Here is a 23646-nt window from a genome sequence, read left to right on the forward strand (position 1 = left end):
AAAGATAACTGAATGGTCACTAAAACAATCAGATAGAACACCCGAATCAACAATTCTATCGGGATGTGTGACCAAAATCCAGTCTAAGGGCGTTTTCACACCTACCTTGTTTGGTCCGGATTTTCGGACTTTTCAGTTTGGTCCGAATAAAATTTTCAGGTGTGAAACCTCCCCCGTACCACGGTCCGGACCAAACAGACGAAATTTGGTCCGGCGAAAAGAGGTGGTCTCGGTCCGGATCAAACTGATCAAAGGTTCGGTTCGTTGTTAGTGTGAAAGAATTTTCTGTATGGTTCGGACTTTCAGACCATTTACAGGAAGTTCCTGTTTATGTTTAAATATTATAACGTTATTTTTAAATTCAATCTAGGCTACATTGATTATGAAAAGTGAAAATATGCGCAATATGTCAGTAGACAGAAAGTCAGAAATAATTTTGAACAACATTTTGTATGATTTTGCTTAGAAAGCATTTCTTTAATGGGAATTTCGTTCTGTATAAATTGTATCTTAATTTTAATCAACGTTTAATCAGATAATTGCCTGGATTTAATAAATAAGAAGCAAATAGTCTATAGCAATAATCACGGGAGCGATCACATGCTTTGCACATGAACTGGACCGCGTCTCAAATAAACCCAAACTCAGCTGGCTACTTGCCTCACAAACATGAGAAATATGTGTATATAAAGCTTGAAATGTCATTTTTTAAACGTAACGAATAAAAAAATAGTCAAGCAATGTGCACTGTTCAATAGTGGCAACGATATGCGTCCGTTCATTCATTCTTGTCACAGACGCTGACGTCAGACGCACGTCCGTTTACAAACCAATCAATGTCCAGATGCAGCCCACATAGATGATGACGAGTGGACGCAAGTGCGTCATGTAAAGTTCTTTAGTCCGCTCACATAATTGCAATGTGAAACCAAACCAAAACTAACCGAATATATAAAAAGTATCAAAACATGAACTTCGGTTCGGACCTTGGTGCGGACTTTCAGGTGTGAAAACGCCCTAAGAGAGACCTGGAGTTCCCCTCGACTCTGGTGGGTTCCCGTATTAATTGAGTAAGATTTAGACTCTCAAACTGATTCCTCTCTTTCAACGAGGACCTATCAAGCCAATTTCGATTAAAATCTCCAAGTACTATAATTTCATCAGAACAATTTAAAGAATTAATAGTACTAAGGATATTATTTGTTGATTCGGATAGAGAATTAGGGGGTCTATATATATTTCCTATGATCAATCGTTTGTTTTGATGAAAACATATTCTAACAAAAAAGACATTCAAAGTGTACGGGGCTTACGCTTACAGTAATAAGTTCAGAAGATAGGTTTGGGAAACATAAGTAGCAACTCCTCCACCACGACTGCCTCTATCTGCTCTATATACATTATAGCCATCAAGACTTATTTCATCATCACGTACATTACTATTTAACCAAGTTTCAGAAAGAGTAATGACAGCGGGTTTATTATATGAGAGCCATGCTCTAAGAAGATCAATTTTATGAGGTAGACTCCTAATATTTAAGTTAATAACTAATAAACCTTTAACCATAGTCATTCAGAAGTAGATAAGAGAGAGGGACATATGAATGGATGGAAGAGCAACACACACACACACACGCACAAACAAGCACAAACTGCCTGGTCCAGAACATTTGAAATTAAAAAATAAAAGGAGGAAAGAAAAACAGACTATCTGCTAATATACTAAATATTGTAATTACATTATTTACTTCTTCAGCTCCCAATATAATCAAAAACAAAGGAAAGCCCCTTCTAGTAGCATTATAAAATTAAGTCACACCATACAACTAAGGAGCATGCTTCAACTTTTTATCAACAAGGGCTTAGAACACAAATTAGAGCACAAGTTACTTAAAACAAAAGAGAAAAATAAAGTGATGTTGTTTCACATGTAGCAATTATGGACGCAGACATATAGATGAGTTAATCTTCCAATGATTCGATCAAATTAACATCCTTTTCAACAAAGCACAATTCAGCTCCAGGAAATCATCATCATCACGAGGGAGATGGGGCCTTGTTTCTGCCCGGAGCTACTAGTTCTGACTTCCTATGGACTCGCCACCAAACTCAGTTAAAAGAGGACAAAGGGCTCGTGGTTGTCACAAGACAAAGAAACAACCAGACCTCTGTCTTTGCAATGACCGGTAAATGAACTCCACGACACAGCTAAAACTCCAAGTAAGCTCACAGAAACTGTTAGCTTATGGAGTACATCAAATAACTGATTATTGGACTTTCATTTCAAATAGCCTTCGACATAACTTGTTAGTGTGTTTACAACTAATACTCGTTAGTTAGACTATTAGGCATGTATATTACTCACAATTCATGCAATTATGTAACTATTGAATGAGTGGATGAAAAAGCATTGTGTTTGATACCGGTGTGTTCGTATGGGTATAATCCAACAGATGAGCTGAATGAAATCTTTATAGAATTGATCATGTCCTTATAGTAAGAAATTAGGTCTAAATTTACTCTCTGCTTAAGAGCAGGAAACTAAATTCTATAGATAACCCAATTTTGTGGGAGGGGTGGAGACACAGTCACCCCTGAAGCCTAATTGGCCAGAACCCATCCAGGGGATGGGCAAATGTTTGAGTTTAGTCTCAGAACACGAACGAAAAGTTCAGTTCTGTTCTCAAGTTCGGTTCTCAGTTCTGTTCGCAGTTCTGTTCTCAGTTTCTGTTCACAGAGCTGTCTACAGTTCTGTACAGTTCAGACCAGAAGCAGTGCAGAGTTCAGCTCAAGTTCGGTTCCAGTTCGGTTTGAGCTGGTTCGCGGCCTGTTCGCAGTTCAGAGATGAGCTCAGTCCTAGCAGTATGACCAGAGAGAGTTCTGAACGGAGCTCCCAGGAGACGATCTGACGATCGTGACAGACCAACTTCAGAGAAAATGGGTTAACAACGATTTCATTCAGGCCATCTGCTTTTCTCTCACTTTCCTTTCTTTTACTTAAAGTTTATTTTATTTCCGTTAAGTCTCGGGTTCTGTTAAGTTTCGCCGCAAAAGTCTCTCAACAACGAGTTTCTAACAGCGCGCTCCAACTTCAAACAACGCCCACAAGACTTCCATCCAGCCGCCAACACACCACGTGGTTGGCTTCCCCAGACGTCGACCAGACCTTCAGCGAATCAAAGATCCGGGAAAACCCCTGTCCAGCCAGGAGAAGGGAATCCCCCTTGTCAGGCGACACACGACACAAACGCAAGTAACGCCTTTTTGATTTCAAGCTGAACTGGTGCATTAGATCAAATGTAATAACCCTGCCTAAGAAACGATAGGAGGTTAAATTACTGATCAATGGTTTCTTCAGGTCATGTTTCATAAATGCATAGATTGCTTAGGATTTCATAATTTCTCTCTCTTAGAACTTATTCTTTTCCTCACCTTCTTCCTTTCTGCAACGTGTGAATGTGCGAGCGTGTGTGTTTATGTTAGATATTAGTTTGATGTGTTAGAGTAATCAATAAAGTTCCGTTTGTATTCAAAGATAACTGTTCTTGTGTTATGTGCTTATCAATTTAATGTCTTGAACTGCCGATCTAAGTTACCTGGCTGTTAAATAGTGTTTCACTATTGTTCGGATATTAATATCCGCTGCAGAGTTGATATTTACAGCCCGTTCAAATGAACGCTAGAAGAGTCATTTGCTCGGCTGTAAAATAGACTCTCAAAATTCCCTATGAATTCATTAATTCATTCATTTGAGCTTAATATACATGTTTCCCTTTAACAGAGCCCCCTGTAAGTTCTTACATATCGGCGGACGAATAAGTTAAGGTGGAAACATTAATTCTGAATTATTTATAAATTATAGTGTCATTTGAGTCTCTTTAATTTTAATTCAGTTCCCCGTTGAGTTATTATTTTATCTGACTCATAGTCGCTACACACATATAATCAATTCAAACAATTCAATTCAAAACAAATCAAAGCCATCAAAGAAAGTCTGCAGCATTTTGCAGCAAGTTCCATCAAATGAAGTAAGGACAATAAATCAATAAGAAAAGACAGTTAACGTTTTACAGCGCTCTGTAAAAAACAGTTCGCTTCTGCTGGAGTTTTGAACAGAAGAGGTTTCCCATTAAAGATAATCCTAAGGGTAGCCGGGTAAATCAGTGTGTATTCCAGTTTACGTTGTTGGAGTTGTTTCTTTATGTCATCGAATTGACGTTGCTTGCTAAGTAAAGCAGCACTAAAGTCAGGAAATATATGGATACGATCACCGTTGTACTCTAGTTGTTTTTTCTCCCGGGCAAGTCGGAGGATTTTGTGCCTATCAAGGAGACTAAGACACTTCACCGTAATCACCCTCGGCTTACCGCTGTCTTTGGTCCGATGCATTGGAGAACGGTGAGCCCTCTCAATGACTGGGGGAGTAGTAAAACTTTCTTTCCCGAAAAGCTGCTGAATCAGACTGGAAATAAATCCACACGTGTCCTTGCCCTCCGACAACTCGGGAACATGAACAAAGCGCAGGTTATAAATCCTATTACGGTTCTCGGCATCATCCACCTTGTCCCGCAGGTAAGCGTTTTCACTCTCAAGTGTTTTGATACGCTTTCCAAGATCGGATATATTATCCTCGTTGCCACTGACTCTTTGTTCCAGCTCCGATATATGTTCTCCCAGGTTTGATAAGGAAAGCTTTATTGTCTCTAAATTCATCTGTAGATTATCCATCTTTACATCAAAATGGGAAACCCTTTCGGATTTTAATTGTTGTAGTGCGTCCAAAAGGAATTTGTTTGACGCGGTCTGCTCCATTATGGCTCTAGTACAGATCAAAGCTGACTGCTCGGAAAGAGCTTTCTCAAATCAATAATCAGCGGAGACTTTTAATATAGGCTTTCAAATTCAAAATAGTACTCATCACAAAGTTAGTTGAAGGCAAATAATTCCATAATTAGCAGACAGTCTGCACCAGACACTCACGCCACCGCCAACTTGGATCTTGGATATCCCCATGAGGATGTTCCCCATGTCCTCACTTTTCAAAATGCTTATAAATCACACAGAACAAGTTTTTTTTCACAGAAAGTGAACTGCACAGTCTCCTGTGATGGGTAGGTTTAGGGGCAGGGGCAGTGTAAGGGGATAGAAAATACCGTTTGTACGGTATAAAAACCATTACGCCAATGGAATGTCCTCACATTTCACAAAAACAAACATGTGTGTGTGTGTGTGTGTGTGTGTGTGTGTGTGTGTGTGTGTGTGTGTGTGTGTGTTTGTGTGTCCACCAACTGGCAGCAGGAAGTGTGTCACTTTCAAAACTGCTAAATCACTGTCTTATTTTCACCCGATTTACTTCAAACTTCATCAGTATAATGACAAAACATGGCAGATATAGACATACGAATGGATTCCTGATATTTTACATACTGTTGCCATGGCAGTGTGTCAAAGTTTAATCATCTTTTGGCTGTTTTTGAGGCTCTCAGAATGCTTGAAATTGCTTGAAACTCAACACACACTTCAGAGATGTCAGTCAGTGGAAATGGGCAAAGCCTCATAAATGGGTGTGTTGGAGGGGTGTTTATTACAACATAATCATGGTTTATGAAGACATTTCATTTGTCCCCGTAAATAAAAATAGCTTTAAAAGCATACTATACAATGTTTTAATAAAAAGGTAAAAATGCAGAATGTTTTCTGTGATGGTAGGTTTAGGGGTTGTGTGTGTGTGTGTGTGTGTGTGTGTGTGTGTGTGTGTGTGTGTGTGTGTGTGTGTGTGTGTTATGTAGGTTTAGGGGTAGTGTAGGGGGATAGAATATGCAGTTTGTACAGTATAAAAACCATTAAGTCTATGGAATGCCATCTGCCTGTCTTTCCCCTTCCCCCTCTCTATCACTCAATGTGTGTGTGTGTGTGTGTGTGGGGGGGGGGGGGGGGTCTGAGTTTGTGTGTGTGCCTTTCTCTCAGTCCTCCCCCTCCCCCCTCACTCTCACTCTATCACTGTGTGTGTGTGTGTGTGTGTGTGTGTGTGTGTGTGTGTGTGTGTGTGTGTGTGTGTGTGTGTGTGTGTTTGTGTGTGTGTGTGTGTGTGTGTGTGTGTGTGTGTGTGTGTGTGTGTGTGTGTGTGTGTGTGTGTGTGTGTGTGTGTGTGTGTGAGTGTGTGTGTGTGACTTTCTCTTTTGATGATGATAATTTAACTCTTTCATACAGGCTATCACAAATAACTATCACTTGAAATAAAAACGTCATGTGATGTGTTTGCCAAGATAACGTATGATGCACATTAAAGGGTTAGTTCACCCAAAAATGAAAATTCTGTCATTAATTACTCACCCTTATGTCGTTCGAGACCCGTAAGACCTCCGTTCATATTCGGAACACAAATGAAGATATTTTTGTTGAAAGCTGATGGCTGAGAAAGGCTTCAGATAGGCCTCCATTGGCATTCAGTACACTTATACTCCCAAGACCGATAAAAGGCACTTAAAATGTCGTTACAAAGTCCATCTCACCACAGTGACTCTACAATAATCTTACGATGCGACGACAATAGTTTTTGTGCGCAAAAAAAAATCAAAATAACACCTTTATCCAGCTTGTTATTGCCTTCCGCGTGTGCCTCCACGACGCATGCGCGAGAATATGACGTATCGCCGGGGTTCGGGAATCCATGAAATGCACACTCTAACCCCAAGCACGATCAATGTAGAATTCAACAGCTTAGATACGCGCGTCTTCCTCTGATTGTAAACAAATCACTTCTGGGTCATTTGTCCGAACGCCGGATCTGCGTCATATTCTCGCGCATGCGTCGTGGAGGCACACACGGAAGGCAGTAACAAGTTGGAAAAAGGTGTTATTTTGATTTTTTTTGCGCACAAAAACTATTGTCGTCGCATCGTAAGATTATTGTAGAGTCACTGTGGTGAGATGGACTTTGTAACGATGTTTTGAGTGCCTTTAATCGGTCTTGGGAGTATAAGTGTACTGAATGCCAATGGAGGCCTATCTGAAGCCTTTCTCAGCCATCAGCTTTCAACAAAAATATCTTCATTTGTGTTCCGAATATGAACAGAGGTCTTACAGGTGTCCAACGACATGAGGGTGAGTAATTAATGACAGAATTTTCATTTTTGGGTGAACTAACCCTTTAATGTCATAGGATAAACTATGCACACTACACAGCACACTGATATAATATAAATGTATTAAAACATAAATTTCACATGATTTTATAAAAGTGGCCATTTATAATAAACTTCCATTAAATGTAGACACGCATCTTACTCTTACCTGACACTGATATTAAAATCATCTTTGCTGTTTCTGTGATTTGGCTCCATTTATTAATTTTGTAATTTATTTTTTATATTGGACCACACATATTGATTTCAAATATATTCAAAATAATTTTTTCAGAGAGTGAAATAAAAAAAAACTTTCTCCCACCATTTAGATTTTATTTATTTTTGTTGTTAAAATCTTGTGAATCTTGTTCAATGTGCAGAGTGCCTCTCTCTCAGTCCTTCCCCTCCCCCCTCACTCTCAGGCTCACCCTGTGTGTGTGTGTGTGTGTGTGTGTGTGTGTGTGTGTGTGTGTGTGTGTGTGTGTGTGTGTGTGTGTGTGTGTGTGTGTGTGTTTGAGTGTGTGTGTGTGTGTGTGTGTGTGTGTGTGTGTGTGTGTGTGTGTGTGTATGTGTGTGTGTGTGTGTGTGTGTGTGTGTGTGTGTGTGTTGGGGGGGGGGGTTTCTCAGCCTGTGAGTTTGTGTGTGTGCCTTTCTCTCTGGATGATGATAATTTACCCCTTTCGTATCATGGACTATCACAAAAAACTATCACTTTAGTGTGAATAAGTAAAAAAGAACGACAAACACCTTGAATTAAATACTGGCCTTCTGGACTTACAAAATTTTGAGCAGGAAAAGATAACTTTTATCTATTTTATCTAGTGGTGCAACGGATCGCAGTTGATCCGTGATCCGTGCGGATCATGACCCACGGTTCGGGACGCACGTGACCCGCGGATTTATTGCGCTTTTTTTTTTTTTTACTTGTGGATTAATCTGAATTGTTTAGCGATCGCAGACTAAAAGACAGTTTTTCTGCCGATATTGCTTTTTAAGTTATCTCATTCCTTTAAACTCGATGCTGAGTTTCAGAAAAACACTTGTTCACGTGAACAGGGCATGTTAATCAGTGGCTAGCGGAGAAGTATAAGAACTTGAAAAGCCTCCCGCATCATTCAAATCGCGTGTATGGGAGCATTTTGGCTTCCCGGTAAAATATAATGATGACGGAAGAAGGGTGTGGACAAAACTGTAACAGTATGTAGGCACTGTGGCACGAGAAAGCCGTATGAAAGTGGCGCATACATCGAGCATGGCACCTGCTGACGCCCGTTTCACACTCCGTTTGGAGTGCGTATGCGGTGCGTATTTTTTCCGTGCCCTTGTTAACGGATACAGCTTTCACTGCACGCGGCTTCGGTCCGTTAAAGCGTTCAGGAGCGCGTAGCCATACAGCTGTGCTGATCGTTTCCGCACAGAGTCTATTTTTTGATGTGCTGGCGCTGAATTAAAGTGACAGCGCATCCGCATTATAACAAACATGTATCGATGCGAAAATCTAGTAATTCCACCACAGATGCATGTAACGTCTACTCGGTTTCAAAGTCATCACATGGCTTTTTGCCTCGAGTAAAGCAAGGAAAACGGCCTTTAAGTAAACAAGGAGAAATAATGGAGAGCACCTGTCCTTTCTTGGAGGTGGAAAAAACAAAGTTCTTTATGACCTGCAGGATTTCTTGTAAAAATATTTAAAAACGAAAGAAAAGCGTAAGTTTTCATTTAAAATGTTTGTTATTTTAACATAGTCTATTGTCTGTTTTGCAATTTGCATGAGCAACGTAATATTTACATCTAAAGTAGGCACTAGGCCATATAAATATAAAGTAATGAATTCAATAAAACGTTGTTTAAGTGTAGTGCGTTTAAACATGATATCTATAAAACAGTGTATAGGCCTACAAAGAGAATTGCAATGCTGACAAGTGTGAGAGGTTTGCTCTCCCTGAGAATGTTGACATCCTAATCTTTAAAAGAAAAAAGCTCAGGCCCATTTTCATGTCTCAGGTTTTTAGCCAAATTTGATTTATTCAGATGGTTATTTATTTTATTTTTTCTTTGTTAACACCAAAAGTTCCTTGTTAACCTTATAAACCATAAAGGTTATGTTAACACCAAAAGTTTTCATGTAATAGATGGAAAGCAAATAAAAATAGTCTCCTCCCCCTTTTATTCTGATCCGAAAAATGATCCGATCCGTGACTCATGATCCGTAGTCGATCCGAACCGTGAGTTTTGTGTACCCGGGTGTGGCAGGGGTAGCTCGACAGCGCCCCCTTAAGTGGGGTCTGAAAACTTGGTCCATGTATCAAACACACTTGCACGTACATGTATGAAACTCGATTCACATATAGATCTCATCGGGCCGAACAACTTTTGTGCTCATAGTTATGCGTCAGCCCAACAGGAAGTGAGCTATTATGGGTTGTTCGGACAACGCATGCTCTGGAATTTAATATACCCCTCTGAGGCCATTGTTTCGATCAGCACCAAACTCGGTCAGCATTAAGACAAGACATTGAGGATGCTAAATTGCGAGCGACTTTTTGATATCTTGAATGGTTTGGCCGTGGCGAAGCAATGAATTTATGGCGAGAAAAGGGAAACAGGAAGTGTGTAATAACTTGTGCAAACATTGACTGATTTGGATGAAACTTCAGCTGTGTGTTCGTTGTAAGAGGCCAATCACATGGATATGACTTTTGTGAGTCAAAGTTATAGCGCCACCAACTGGCAGCAGAAAGTGTGTCACTTTCAAAAATGCTTTGAATCACCATCTTATTTTCACCCGATTTACTTCAAACTTCATCAGTATAATGTGAAAACATGACAGATATAGACATACAAATGGATTCCGGATATTGTAAATACTGTTGCCATGGCAATGTGTCAAAGTTTAATAATCTTTTGGCTGTTTTTGAGGCTCTTAGCATGCTTGAAATAGCTTGAAACTGCTTGAAACTCAACACACACATCAGAGATGTCAGTCAGTACACATGGGCAAAGCCTCAGAAACGGGCGGGAATGAGGGGCTCTCTAGCGCCACCTTTTGACAAAAGTGGAGGGCTTCGTTTCATCTACAATCACCAAACTCAGTATATATATTGATCTCATCGAGCCGGACAACTTTCTAATTTACAGTCATTAGCTCCGACCAACAGGAAGTCAGATTGAATGTGAATTTCTGGTTTAATCGGGCTCTGAGTTTTTACGTTCTCCTCGTAGGCGATTTATTCAATCTCCAACAAACTCGGTCAACATGAAACAAAGATACGGAAGATGCTAAAATGCGAATGGATAATGGATATCTCAAACGGTGTTGCCATGGCGAGGGATTAAATAAGTAAAAAAAAGGGGAACAGAAATTCTCTCATATCTTGTCAAATAATATTTTGATTTCAATTAAATTAAGATTGTATGTTCGGTAATTGAACTTGGATTAATTTAAAATGACTATACTATTTTTCAGATCAATATATTTATTTATTTAAAATATTTCTTTGAATAATCTATTCTGTGTCTGTGTGTGCTGCCCTCCCCTCAATGAACACAAGATGGCAGCATTGTGTTAGTTTTGAAACAGGATAAAAAAAAATTCCATCTCTCTTTCTCTCTAAGGGGTTTGTCTGTGTGTGTGTGTGTGTGTGTGTGTGTGTGTGTGTGTGTGTGTGTGTGTGTGTGTGTGTGTGTGTGTGTGTGTGTGTGTGTGTGTGTGTGTGTGTGTGTGTGTGTGTGTGTGTGTGTGAGTCTGAGTGTGAGTGTGTGTGTGTGTGTGTGTGTGTGTGTGGCCACCAACTGGCAGCAGGAAGTGTGTCACTTTCAAAAATGCTTTAATTCACTGTCTAGCTTTAAAAACATTCTAAACAATGTTTTATTCAAAATGTAAAAATGCAGAATGTTTTCTGTGATGGTAGGTTTAGGAGTAGGGGTAGTGTAGGGGGACAGAATATACAGTTTGTACAGTATAAAAACCATTAAGTCTATGCAATGTCCTCTGCCCCCCACCCCCCCCCCCCCCCTCACTCTCACTTTCTCACTGTGTGTGTGTGTGTGTGTGTGTGTGTGTGTGGCCACCAACTGGCAGCAGGAACTGTGTCACTTTCAAAAATGCTAAATCACTGTCTTGTTTTCACCCGATTTACTTCAAACTTCATCAGTATAATGACAAAACATGGCAGATATAGACATACGAATGGATTCCTGATATTTTAAATACTTTCTACATTACAGTCATTAGCTCCGACCAACAGGAAGTCAGATATTTTGGTTTGAACGTGAATATTTGTATAATTCAGGCTCTGAGTTTTTACGTTCTCCTCGTAGGTGATTTATTCAATCGCCACCAAACTCGGTCAACATGAAACAAAGATATGGAAGATGCTAAAATGCGAACGGATATTGGATATCTCAAACGGTGTTGCCATGGCGAGGGATTAAATAAGGACAAAAAAGGGGAACACAAATTCTCTCATATCTTGTAAAATAATATTTTGATTTCAATTAAATTAAGATTGTATGTTCGGTAACTGAACTTGGATGAATTTAAAATGACTACTATTTTTCAGATCAATATATTTATTTATTTAAAATATTTATTTGAATAATCTATTCTGTCTGTGTGTGCTGCCCTCCCCTCAATGAACATAAGATGGCACCATTGTGTTAGTTTTGAAACGGGATAAAAAAACATTCCATCTCTCTTTTTTTTCTGCCACTCTCTCTTAGGCTATCACAAATAACTATCACTTGAAATAAAAACAATGTCATTTGCTGTGTTTGCCAAGATCACGTATGATGCATATGTCTTTAAAGGAATTATTTACTGATATAATTTAAATGTATTAAAAGTAAATTTCATATGGTTTTCTAAAAGTGGCTGTTTATAATAAACTTCCATAAAATGTAGACACGTATCTTACTCTTACCTGACACTGATATTAAAATCATCTTTGCAGTTTCTGTGATTTGGCTCCATTTATAAAAATTTTTATTAACATTTTTTTTTATTGGACCACCCGTATTAAAATGAAAGCACGCTTTATGGTGCATAAGATTGGTGCACAAACGGTAGCTAAGGTATCTCAAAAAACACATGAAGAGAAGTGTTAGAATAAAACAACATCAGCATTAGTACGATATTCTGCACTCATTTGAAATTTACCATTAACATCATCTGACATGAAATTAAATAATTTAATTTAACTGATCTCATAAATATGACCTTTGTGGTTCACGGCCATAGCAGCACCAACTGCTGCAGTTAATTTGGTGAATTCAGATGAATTTGACATAGTCCTTTTATGTTTTCCCATTTTAAATGCCTATTGCCTGCCGTGCACAGTTAAGATGATACCACCGGCGTGGCGGTGCCACCGGCTTGGGCCCGTCATCGCTGCTCGCAGCTTTAATTGTAGCTTGTTTATTGAGGATGCAGGACAGCAGTTAGTAGTGCATTACAGAAATCTAGTCTAGAGGTCATAAATGCATGAACTAACTTTTCTGCATCAGAGACAGATAGCATGTTTCGTAGCTTAGCGATGTTTCTGAGGTGGAAGAAGGCTGTTTTTGTAGTATTTGAAAAAACGATTTTCAAAAGACAAGTTGCTGTCAAATATAACACCCAGGTCTTTAACTGTAGCAGATGAAGTAACAGTACATCCTTCTAAATGTAAGTTATAATTCAAGAGATTCTGTGTACCAATTTTTGGTCCAATAAGTAATACCTCAGTCTTATCTGAATTTAGTAGGAGAAAATTACAGGTCATCCAATATTTTATATCTTTAACACACTCTGTTAGCTTGGATAATTTAGAGATTTCATCTGGTCGTGCTGAAATATATAACTGAGTATCATCGGCATAACAGTGGTCACTTTAATTTTGCAATGCGAATCATTCCTAACGGCCGTGCTTTCATATCCAGACTCTTAGATTTGTCAAAAAACGTTAACAATCTACATGATCTAGTCACGCTAGACGAAGCATGTATTTCCGAATTACGTTTCTGGACCCAACTACTAAACGAATGGAACAGAATATCTTTCTTTACAACGACACTTTTGAAACTTCTAGTTCCCTTACATTTTTTTAACAGACTCTGCTCCATCCACATATTTTGGGGGAATGTTAGGGAACAAATGGTTTGTGCATAAATGGCCGTCCGAGATCATTAACCTTGCATCCGATATTAAATCTACCGCGCTATATGAAATCTACCCCATTATCATCTCATGTCTACTCTGGGGAAACAAATGGTCTAGGAAAAAGATCACCGTTCTGAGCAATAACCAAGCTACCGTAGAAATAATCAACAAAAGCCATTCAGCTATTCCTTTCATCGATCATTTAATCAGACGCCTTATCTGGATTAGTATCACAAAGAATTTAATTCTTAAAGCCACATTTATTCCAGGTTTTTACAATAACAAAGCTGTCGCTCTTTCCTGTTTTAAATTCCAGGAATTTCGCTCTTCCTTTCAGCGCTCCATGCCCTCCTTTTCGCCTAACAATTCTAGATTGGATAGTCTCACCTCATATCTGGTGGAAGCAAAAGAACTCATGAGAAAGGGGATGGCTAAATCCACCCTTAAATCTTACGACTCAGTTTTGTGCTACTTCCGCATTCTCCCCTTTTCCAATAAATTTTAAAGTGCTAGCCGCCTTCATGGTCCACTGTGTTAATTCCCGCAAATTACAACCCACTTCCGTCAAAGCTACACTGCCAGGCATTCAGTTCCATCTTCATTGCATGAACCCCAACGCACCAAGCCTTTTCAAACATCCCGCTATTCGTCTGCTATTAAACAGGTAACACTTTACAATAAGGTTGTATTAGTTAACATTAGTTAATGCATTAGTTAACATGAACTAACCATGTACAACACCTCTGTTCAGCATTAGTTAATCTTTGTTAACGTTAGTTAATATAAATCCAGCTGTTCATGGTTTGTTCATGTTAGTTCACAGTGCATTAACTAATGTTAACAAGATTTTAATAATGCATTAGTAAAGGTTAAAATTAACATTAACAAAGATAAATGAATGCTTTATAACTGCAGTTCATTTAAAAAGGGTTTAAAGTCTCAAGAAAGAAACTACAATGCGTGAGACCACAAGTCTCCTATCTGGGACACATTATCTCTGAAGGACAAAAGAGGATCTCTCCAGACAGAGTGGAGCTGATAAAGAGATTTACTAAACCAGACACAATCAAACAAAATGCAGAGCTTTCTGGGACTGATAAAGTATTGCAGGGCTGGGATGCCAGACTTTGCTTTGTATGACAAGACTCTGAGACAAGCAATTGACACCAAAGCTTCACCGAAACAAACAATCAAGTGGACTTGTTGCACAGGGTCTGCCTACATGCCTCCGAGCATTAGCTGCTGCTGCCTTGATGGTACGGGTTGCTGAAAAAACAGTTAAACCAACAGCTCTTTTAATGTCTTGAAGTATCAACATCATCATCAAATGTAAACGTGTTGAATACCTTGATTGCATCATCTCCTGCGACGAACAGAAAAGTGGCACACTTTATTATCAGACTTCTCAGAGATTCTGCTTGTGACAAGATCCAGTTCTCGACTGGGTTTCCTTCCTTCCGAGGCTTCAGCTGATCCATCGTTTATCATATTAATTACGTCAGACACCATGTAATGTATTGATGACAGGAGACCACATGTGGTTGAACAGAACTGGCTTTTACTTGTGTCTGCCTATAATAAAGATGGTGACGCAATAGTGCCTAACAGCATTCACTACATTACATTACAACATGTACATCATCATACATGACAACAAGGATTAAAATAACGACCCAACCACCACCAACCATTTTAACTTTTGCTGCTAGACTGCTTGACTACATTTCATTTTGTACCAGTTGCTCTTCTTAATCTCTCTAATCTCTGATTATTGTAAATTCATTTAGATATTTGGGCTTCTTTAATCGATGATTACATTATTTCCATGACAACAATCAATGCTCACAATCTCTCCTTGTAGACTTTAATAAAACAATAAAAAAAAATGTTTGCTACCGTTTCAAATTCAAATTGGCTGTACAACACAAGTTGAAATTGGTTAATTTTTTTTTTTTTACAGCGCCCATGTAACATTTCATCATTAATGACCAAACTGTTGTTAAACTGTTGTTTTAAATACAACTCAGATTTAAAGGGTAACAGACTGCATACATAGAGTGTAAAGACGCTAAACAATGTGATGTAAATTAACTGCTAAGAAATTTAATTTATTTCTACACAATCCTCTGACAATTCATAATAGACAGTTTTTTTAATTAATAAAAACTATATAGACAAATAAAAAAAACTAAATAAAAATGATAAAAACAAACTAAAAACCTTAACGTTAAAGGGTTAGTTCACCCAAAAATGAAAATTCTGTCATTAATTACTCACCCTCATGTCGTTCGACACCCGTAAGACCTCCGTTCATATTCGGAACACAAATGAAGATATTTTAGTTGAAAGCTGATGGCTGAGAAAGGCTTCAGATAGGCCTCCATTGGCATTCAGTACATTTACACTCCCAAGACCCATAAAAGGCACTTAAAACGTCGTTACAAAGTCCATCTCACCACAGTGGCTCTACAATAATTTTACGATGCGACGACAATAGTTTTTGTGCGCAAAAAAAAATCAAAATAACACCTTTATCCAACTTGTTCTTGTCTTCCGTGTGTGCCTCCACGACGCATGCGTGAGAAAATGACGTAGCGCCAACGACGTTTTAAGTGCCTTTTATGGGTCTTGGGAGTGTAAATGTACTGAATGCCAATGGAGGCCTATCTGAAGCCTTTCTCAGCATCAGCTTTACACTAAAATATCTTCATTTGTGTTCCGAATATGAACGGAGGTCTTACGGGTGTCAAACGACATGAGGGTGAGTAATTAATGACAGAATTTTCATTTTTGGGTGAACTAACCCTTTAACAATAATAGTATATTAATGATAATAAAATAGCACTGCCTTTAAATGGTCAAATAAAGTTTAATTATAGCACTTTATGCAATGCAAATTTCTTTAAAGCTACTTCAGAGTTTGAGCGTTTTCAGGAATCCGTAGATCTCACACACACACAACTTTATGGTGATCATTGAGGAACAGAGAATATACAAGTAATGTAACTGAAGAACTGATCCAAAACATTTCCCGTCATCACTTCTTTCCTTGAGAACATTGAGCTGTAAATGAAAAGTTCATTACATCATAAAGATATTGTTTCCATTTCATTTATGGTGTACGTATTCATTTGAATGAATCGACATTCTTGTTTAGTTTTCCAGGGTTTCTTGAATGAACACACTCACCGGGCGCATCTTCATTCCGCATCACTTCCTGTTCAGGTAGTTGAGACCAACGCAGCGTCACGTTCGAAATCCCTCTTCCAGCCAGAACAGATTCAAGCTGAAACAAGCACATCTCTTAAAACCTCTATGAATGCGCTCAGATTTCTATGTTTCTCTCTCTCTCTCTCTCTCTCTCTCTCGTTGCGCATGTGCGGGTGTGGCTGAGTGAGGTGAGCGTGGCTGTGAGAGCGAGTGTGTGAGGTGTGTTTTTCAAACTTTTCTATCTTTTTCTCTTTATTAAAATAGTTGATATAGTCTAGTTGTTAGCAAAGGATTGTTGTTTCTGGAGCGGCGCGCCGTTTTCCGGGGTTCGGAATTATGGCGGGCGCCGTTTCAGGCGTTTTAGAGTCGCTCACGCGGCGCAATGGAGTGAAAGTTGCGTCCGCGTCGAGTATAGAAGAGTGTTGTTTAGCGGCTGGAGAAGCGGTAGGTTATGATTCTGTGTTGTCGGCTTCCAGAATGAATAACGCCATAGTAATGTTCATGAGCTCTGTGGAAAAAGCCAATCAATTAGTGGAGCATGGTTTAGTGATAAATGAAACTTTCACGGTTGTGCTTCCGCTTTCAATGCCATCAAAAAGAGTGACCTTGTCTAACGTGCCTCCTTTTGTGAAGGATGATTTTTTAGTAAACATGCTGTCACGTTATGGAAAGTTGGTTTCACCAATTAAAAAGATTCCACTTGGAAATGTTAATCCACTCTTGAAGCATGTTGTTTCCTTTAGGAGATATTCGTACATGGTGTTGAAGGATAGCCCAAGTGCTGAACTTGAAGTCTCATTTAATTTTAGAATGGATGATTTTGATTATCTGATTTATGCAACTACTGATAAAATGAGATGTTTTGGATGTGGTAGAACAGGACATTTGGTGCGTACATGCCCAGATAAAAATGGGAAAGATGAGGTTAGACCACAGACATCTGCAGATGCATTGGTGGAATCAGCGGTTTCCAGGGCCAGTTTGAATATTGAAAAGGTTGCTGAAAAAGAGGCAGAGGTTAATGTGGCTGTTGATAAGAGTGTATCTGAAACCATGGAGAACAGAATTTCCGGGTCTGAAGAACCAATGGAAGAAATGGCTGTATTGGTGGAAGGCGAAATGCAGAATAGTAGTAGGCCTACTGAATGTGATAGGAAATTATCGGAAGTGGTTTCTGATGTTTCTATCACAGAAAAAGTGGATTTACAGTCATTCAAGGTGCCTTTGAAAAGAAGGATGAAAGGTGATGACAACGTAAAGACAGTGAAAAAAATAGGTTTAAATGAGTTGTCAAATGGAGAAGAAGAGGAAAGTGAGGAAGATTCATCTGATTCTGGTAGTGTTTATTCTCAGTCGGATTATCGGATTCAGGGTTATGATGTTCAAAACATTAAACATTTTCTGAGAATTACAAAAAATAAGCGGAATGTAAATGTTGAAAATCATTTCCCGAATGCTCAATTATTTGTAGAACGATCCCGGAGGCTAATGAGTGAGGGGTGTTTCACTGATAGAGAGGTGTACCGACTGAAGAAATTTGTGAGAAAAGCTAGCGTGGAAGTAGGCAACAATGATGGGGTTTAAAATGTTTTTTTCCATGGTCCCTGCTGTAATGCTATTATGGGGCATTTTTTTGTTGTTTATATTATCCAACATGACTAACATCAATATTGCATCTTTGAATGTGAATGGTGCAAGGGATAGCAAAAAAAGGGCAGAGATTTACGAGTTGGTTAAACAAAAACATCTTGATGTTGTGTTACTTCAGGAGACCCATAGTGACGTACAAAATGAAGCAAATTGGGCCATGGAATGGGATGGGCTCACTGTTTTAAGTCATAATAATTCACTAAGTGCTGGAGTTGCTGTACTTTTCTCCAAAAATTTGATTCCTGTTTCTTATGAGGTGGATGAGATTTTAAAAGGAAGAATTTTAAAAATTAGAGCTGTTGTTGAGAATAAAGTTTTTGTTTTTGTGTGTGTCAGTGATGCGCGGGTCAGTGTTTAAACAACCCGCACCCGACCGACGTTTTCAACTAACCCGCCCGCAACTCGGACCGCAAAAAAAAAAGAAGAAAATATTGTACCCGACCCGCTTCCTGACCCGCATTTTTTAAAAGTAGTAAATGTTCATCGTAGCGTCATTGGGCCTTTGAGAAAATGTTTCAGGCCCTGACGCGGTGTCGCTCAGAGGTGCAGCGGCAAGAGCAGGCAGTTCTTGAGGCGGCCCATCATTTTCCATTTCAGCTCTAGATGCATATTATTGATGAACACGATGTTTATGTTTCAACCCGGCTTGAAGAATTAATCAGCAAGCCCTTAGGAGCGCAAACTGTTCTTTTTCTGAATGCTGTATGATATAGCCTAGTGTTATGTAAAACAGGCTTGATTTATTCATTTATTTAGTTTCATTTTCTTAACAATTAAGATGCTGCATGTGTTTATCCAGTCTAATCGAAGTGTGCGTCTCTCCCCCGACTTTCCCAGCAAAAATCCCACCCCTTCTCAGAAAATACATAAAACTGACTTTTCGGAGCTATATGCGTTTAAAAGTAGCCTATTAAAATGGTACAATGGCATTGCTCAGTTCAACGTTTTGGGAAATAGGGCATTTTTGTCCCGCGTCAGCATTTATTCAAAAGTTAACGCTCAACATTCAAAAGGTAAATAAGGATTTATTGACGACCCGACCGACCGTGACCCGAATATCATTAAAACTATTTTTGGATGACTCGTAACCGCGGGTAACCGCGGATGACCGCAGGCACCCGCTCATTTTGGATCAACCCGCGCATCACTGGTGTGTGTATATGCTCCGACTGCAACTACAGACAGAATAGTTTTTTTAGACTCCTTATGTTTGGCTTTACAAAAGTGTTCTAATGATGATATTTTAATTCTTGGTGGTGATTTTAATTGTACCGAAAAAAACATAGACAGAAATCACCTTGAACCACACATGTTGTCACGTAAAAGGCTTATACAACTTATTAATACACATGAACTTAGTGATATATGGAGGACTTTTCATTGGGATTGTAGACAATATACCTGGACACATATCAGAGATAGGTTTGTGTCTTCGGCAAGGTTAGACAGATTATATTGTTATAGTCATCAGAGTAATGTTTTTAGAAGTTGTTGCATTTTCCCAGTTTCTTTCTCTGACCACTGTATGGTTCAATGTTCTGTTTTTTGAGTTGTGTAAAACCACAGAGTGCATACTGGCACTTTAACAATGCACTTTTAAACGATAAAGAATTTAAAGATATTTTTGAATTTTTTTGGAAGGAGTTTAGAGACTCAAAGTCAACTTTTAGCTCATTGCAGCAGTGGTGGGACTATGGAAAAGCCCAAATTAAACAGTTAAGTCAACAATACACCAAGAATGTTACTGTAAATATAGATAGATCAATGAAAATTTTAGAAATGGAAATTGTAAAAATGCAAGAACAGTTAGAATCTAATGGTCAAATGACCATTATGAGGGGTATTTCAGAGAAAAAATCCAAACTAAATGATTTATTGGAAACAAAAGCAAGGGGAGCTTTGATTAGGTCACGTTTTCAAAACGTGGACCAAATGGATGTACCATCTAAGTTTTTTTTTGGCCTAGAGAAAAAGAATGGTCAAAAAAGGTTTTTTCACTCTTTGCGATCTGAATCTGGGATAATGCTGACTGATGTTAATGAAATTCGGAAAAGAATTTCTAGTTTCTATAAAGATTTATATAAAACTGAGCTAAAAGAACAAAATATAAGTAATGCCTTTTGTAAAAAATTACCTCAAGTTTCTGTTGAGTCTAATGGGGATCTTAGTGGTGTGCTTAGTTTGGAAGAGCTGGAAAAAGCACTTCAGAGTATGGCACTTGGGAAGGCCCCAGGTATTGATGGGTTGCCGGTCGAGTTTTTTAAAGCGTTCTGGTCTGTAGTGGGGGTGGACTTACTCGAGGTTTTAAATGACAGTTTTACAAATGGTAAATTGCCTTTGAGCTGTCGTAGAGCTGTGCTTACCCTCCTACCAAAAAAAGGGGACCTCACAGAAATTAAATGTTGGAGACCAGTGTCAGTGCTGTGTAGTGACTATAAGATACTCTCTAAAGCCCTTGCTGATAGACTTTCAGGGGTTTTAGAGCAGGTGATTCACACTGACCAAACATATTGTATCCCAGAGAGGTCAATTTTTGATAATATTTCGTTCATTCGTGATATTTTTGACTTGACTAAAACGAAGGAGATGGATGTTGGCCTAATCTCTTTAGATCAGGAGAAGGCCTTCGATAGGGTTGAACACCAATATCTTTTAAAAAACATTAGAGGCTTTTGGTTTTAATAAGGATTTTATTGGAAAAATTAAGGTTATTTATAATGATATTGAAAGTATTGTTAAGGTTAACGGTGGCTTATGTGCTCCTTTTAAAGTGGAAAGAGGAGTCCGACAAGGTTGTCCTTTGTCTGGTATGTTATACTCTATTGCAATAGAACCTCTTTTATGTAAAATTAGAGAAAACATTAAAGGTTTAAGATTACCTTTTTCTGGTAAAAATGTTTCACTATCAGCTTATGCTGATGATGTAGTGGTTTTAATCAGTGACCAAACAGACATTGATAAAGTGGTTGATATTTTAAATGATTTTAAAGAAATATCTTCAGCTAATGTAAATTGGGCCAAAAGTGAAGCAGTGTTGGTTGGACATTGGTTAAAGGGTGCACCAAAGCTCCCAAACAACTTAAGTTGGTCTATGGGAGGGTTTAAATATCTCGGTGTATTCCTGGGAGATGACTCTACTGTAAAAAAAAACTGGGATGATGCCTTTGAAAAGGTAAAAGGAAGATTAAATAAATGGAAGTGGCTTATTCCAAAGATGTCGTATAGGGGACGCACTTTAATTATTAACAACCTTGTAGCTTCTACTTTGTGGCATCGTGTAGCATGTGTAGACCCTCCTCTGTGTTTACTCTCTGATATTCAGAAGGTTTTAATTGATTTCTTTTGGGAAAAGTTACACTGGGTATCCCAAAGTGTACTTTTTTTATCTAAGGATGAAGGAGGACAGGGTCTTATTAATGTACAAAGTAGAGTTGCTGCTTTTCGAATGCGTTTTATACACAGATTTTTATATGGTTCATCCATTTCAAACTGGAGGGTTGTTGCTTGTGAGATTTTGAAGACCCTGGGAGGACTAGGTCTTGATAAATCTCTGTTTTTGATGGACCCTTCAAGGATTAATACACTGAAGGCACCAATTTTTTATAAGAATGTTTTCAAGGTTTGGAATCTGTTTGATGTTAATATCGGACAAAATTCAAGTTTGTTTTGGTTACTTCAAGAACCACTGATCTATGGAACACGTTTTGAAAATGTAGTTAACAGTTCTGTTTTTCCTGCAAACACTGGACTATTAATTAAAGCAGGAATTACGACATTGGGACATTTAGTGAATATTGCTGGACCGAACTTGGACAATATTGAGAAGGTGGCAGAACAGTTGGGACTCAAATCTGAAAGACTGGTTCATCAACTTATAATGAAGTGGAGATCAGTTCTTGGAGAAGAGGAGTTGAAAAACATCAAAGACTTTTGTAGAGGGGTCATAACACCAAAGGAGGATGACCTTTTCTTTTCTTTAATATTGTCACCAAAATTGGATGATTGTGAAGGTCCTTTTTTGGAAAAGAAAGATGTATGTTTCAGTGCTGATACTTGTAATATGAAGGATGTGTATAAAAATTGTGTGAAAGTTTTTAACAGAAAAGTTTTACATAACAGGAGTGATACACCATGGCGTAGTGTCATTGGGTTTAGTAGTGATCTTAGACCACAATGGAGAGCACTATATAAGCCACCGTTACCTAAGAGAGCGGGTGACATGCAATGGAGAATCTTACACGGGGTTGTAGCTGTGAATGCTTTTATTTCTGTGATAAATCCAGAGATAAGTTCTGATTGTCCTTTTTGCTCTCAGAGAGAGACCGTTTTTCATGCTTTCATGTATTGTGAAAGATTGAGACCATTGTTTTTTGTTGTAGAGTCCTTTTTTAAGGAAGTTAATGAAGAATTCTCCATGCAAGTGTTTATTTGTGGTTTTAAATATGTAAAAAGAAAGGCTTCAGTGTGTCAGCTGATAAATTTTGTCTTGGGCCAAGCAAAAATTGCAATTTATGTGAGCAGGAAGAATAAGATTGAAAACATTTCTGGACATGATGTCTTGATTGTTTTTTCCAATGTTATCAAGGCAAGAATAATTACAGATTTTAATTTTTTTAAAGCCATGAACGATTTGACATCGTTTGAAATGAAATGGTGTAGTGGAGAAGTATTATGTTCTGTTCATGAAGGGATATTAATATTTGCTTTTTGGTTGCAGTAAAGGATTTTTTATGATGTTATTTATGAATGGCAGTATAAAGAGTGTGGGTAATATGTATGTATAAGTGTTTGTTTTTTTAAATGTAGAATGTTGTAATTAAATAATGTTTTATTCTTGATTGTAATAAAATGTGGTTTCAAATTCAAATTCTCTTTCTCTCTCTCTCTCTCTCTCTCTCTTCTCTCTCTCTCTCTCTCTCTCTCTCTCTCTCTCTCTCTCTCTCTCTCTCTCTCTCTCTCTCTCTCTCTCTCTCTCTCACCTGCATCAGGAGCTGGGCTCTCACTGCAGCATCAGACAGACTCGAGCTGGACTTCAGTTTGAGCTTTACAAACGTTTGCTTTAAACAAGGACCTGAAACACACACACACACACACACACACACACACACACACACACACACACACACACACACACACACACACACACACATGATGTTACTCTCTATCGTTTAGATCAGATGTTATGATGGGTCACAGACAGCAGAGGAAAACAAAGATAAATGCATGTAATCATATTGTCATGCATGTTAAGGATCCCAAAATACATATTTTCATCTTTTGTTTTTGGCATCAAAGGCTGTGGGTCTATAATATCTACAGTATTCTGGTGCAAATTCATCTGTCACTTAAGATTAAACATTTGCAACTTGGACAGATTAAAAAAAAATCTTCAACAAAACTACACAAAGTAAAACAAAATATGACATTAAATACAGGTTCACTTGCAGTGAGGATTTAGTGTCGAACACATTGACTGTGTGTTATTGACTGCTGAGAGCATGTATAATTAATAATAAGTGG

The sequence above is a fragment of the Gobio gobio genome (genome assembly GCF_949357685.1).
Source record: "Gobio gobio genome assembly, chromosome: 2".
NCBI lineage: Eukaryota > Metazoa > Chordata > Actinopteri > Cypriniformes > Gobionidae > Gobio > Gobio gobio.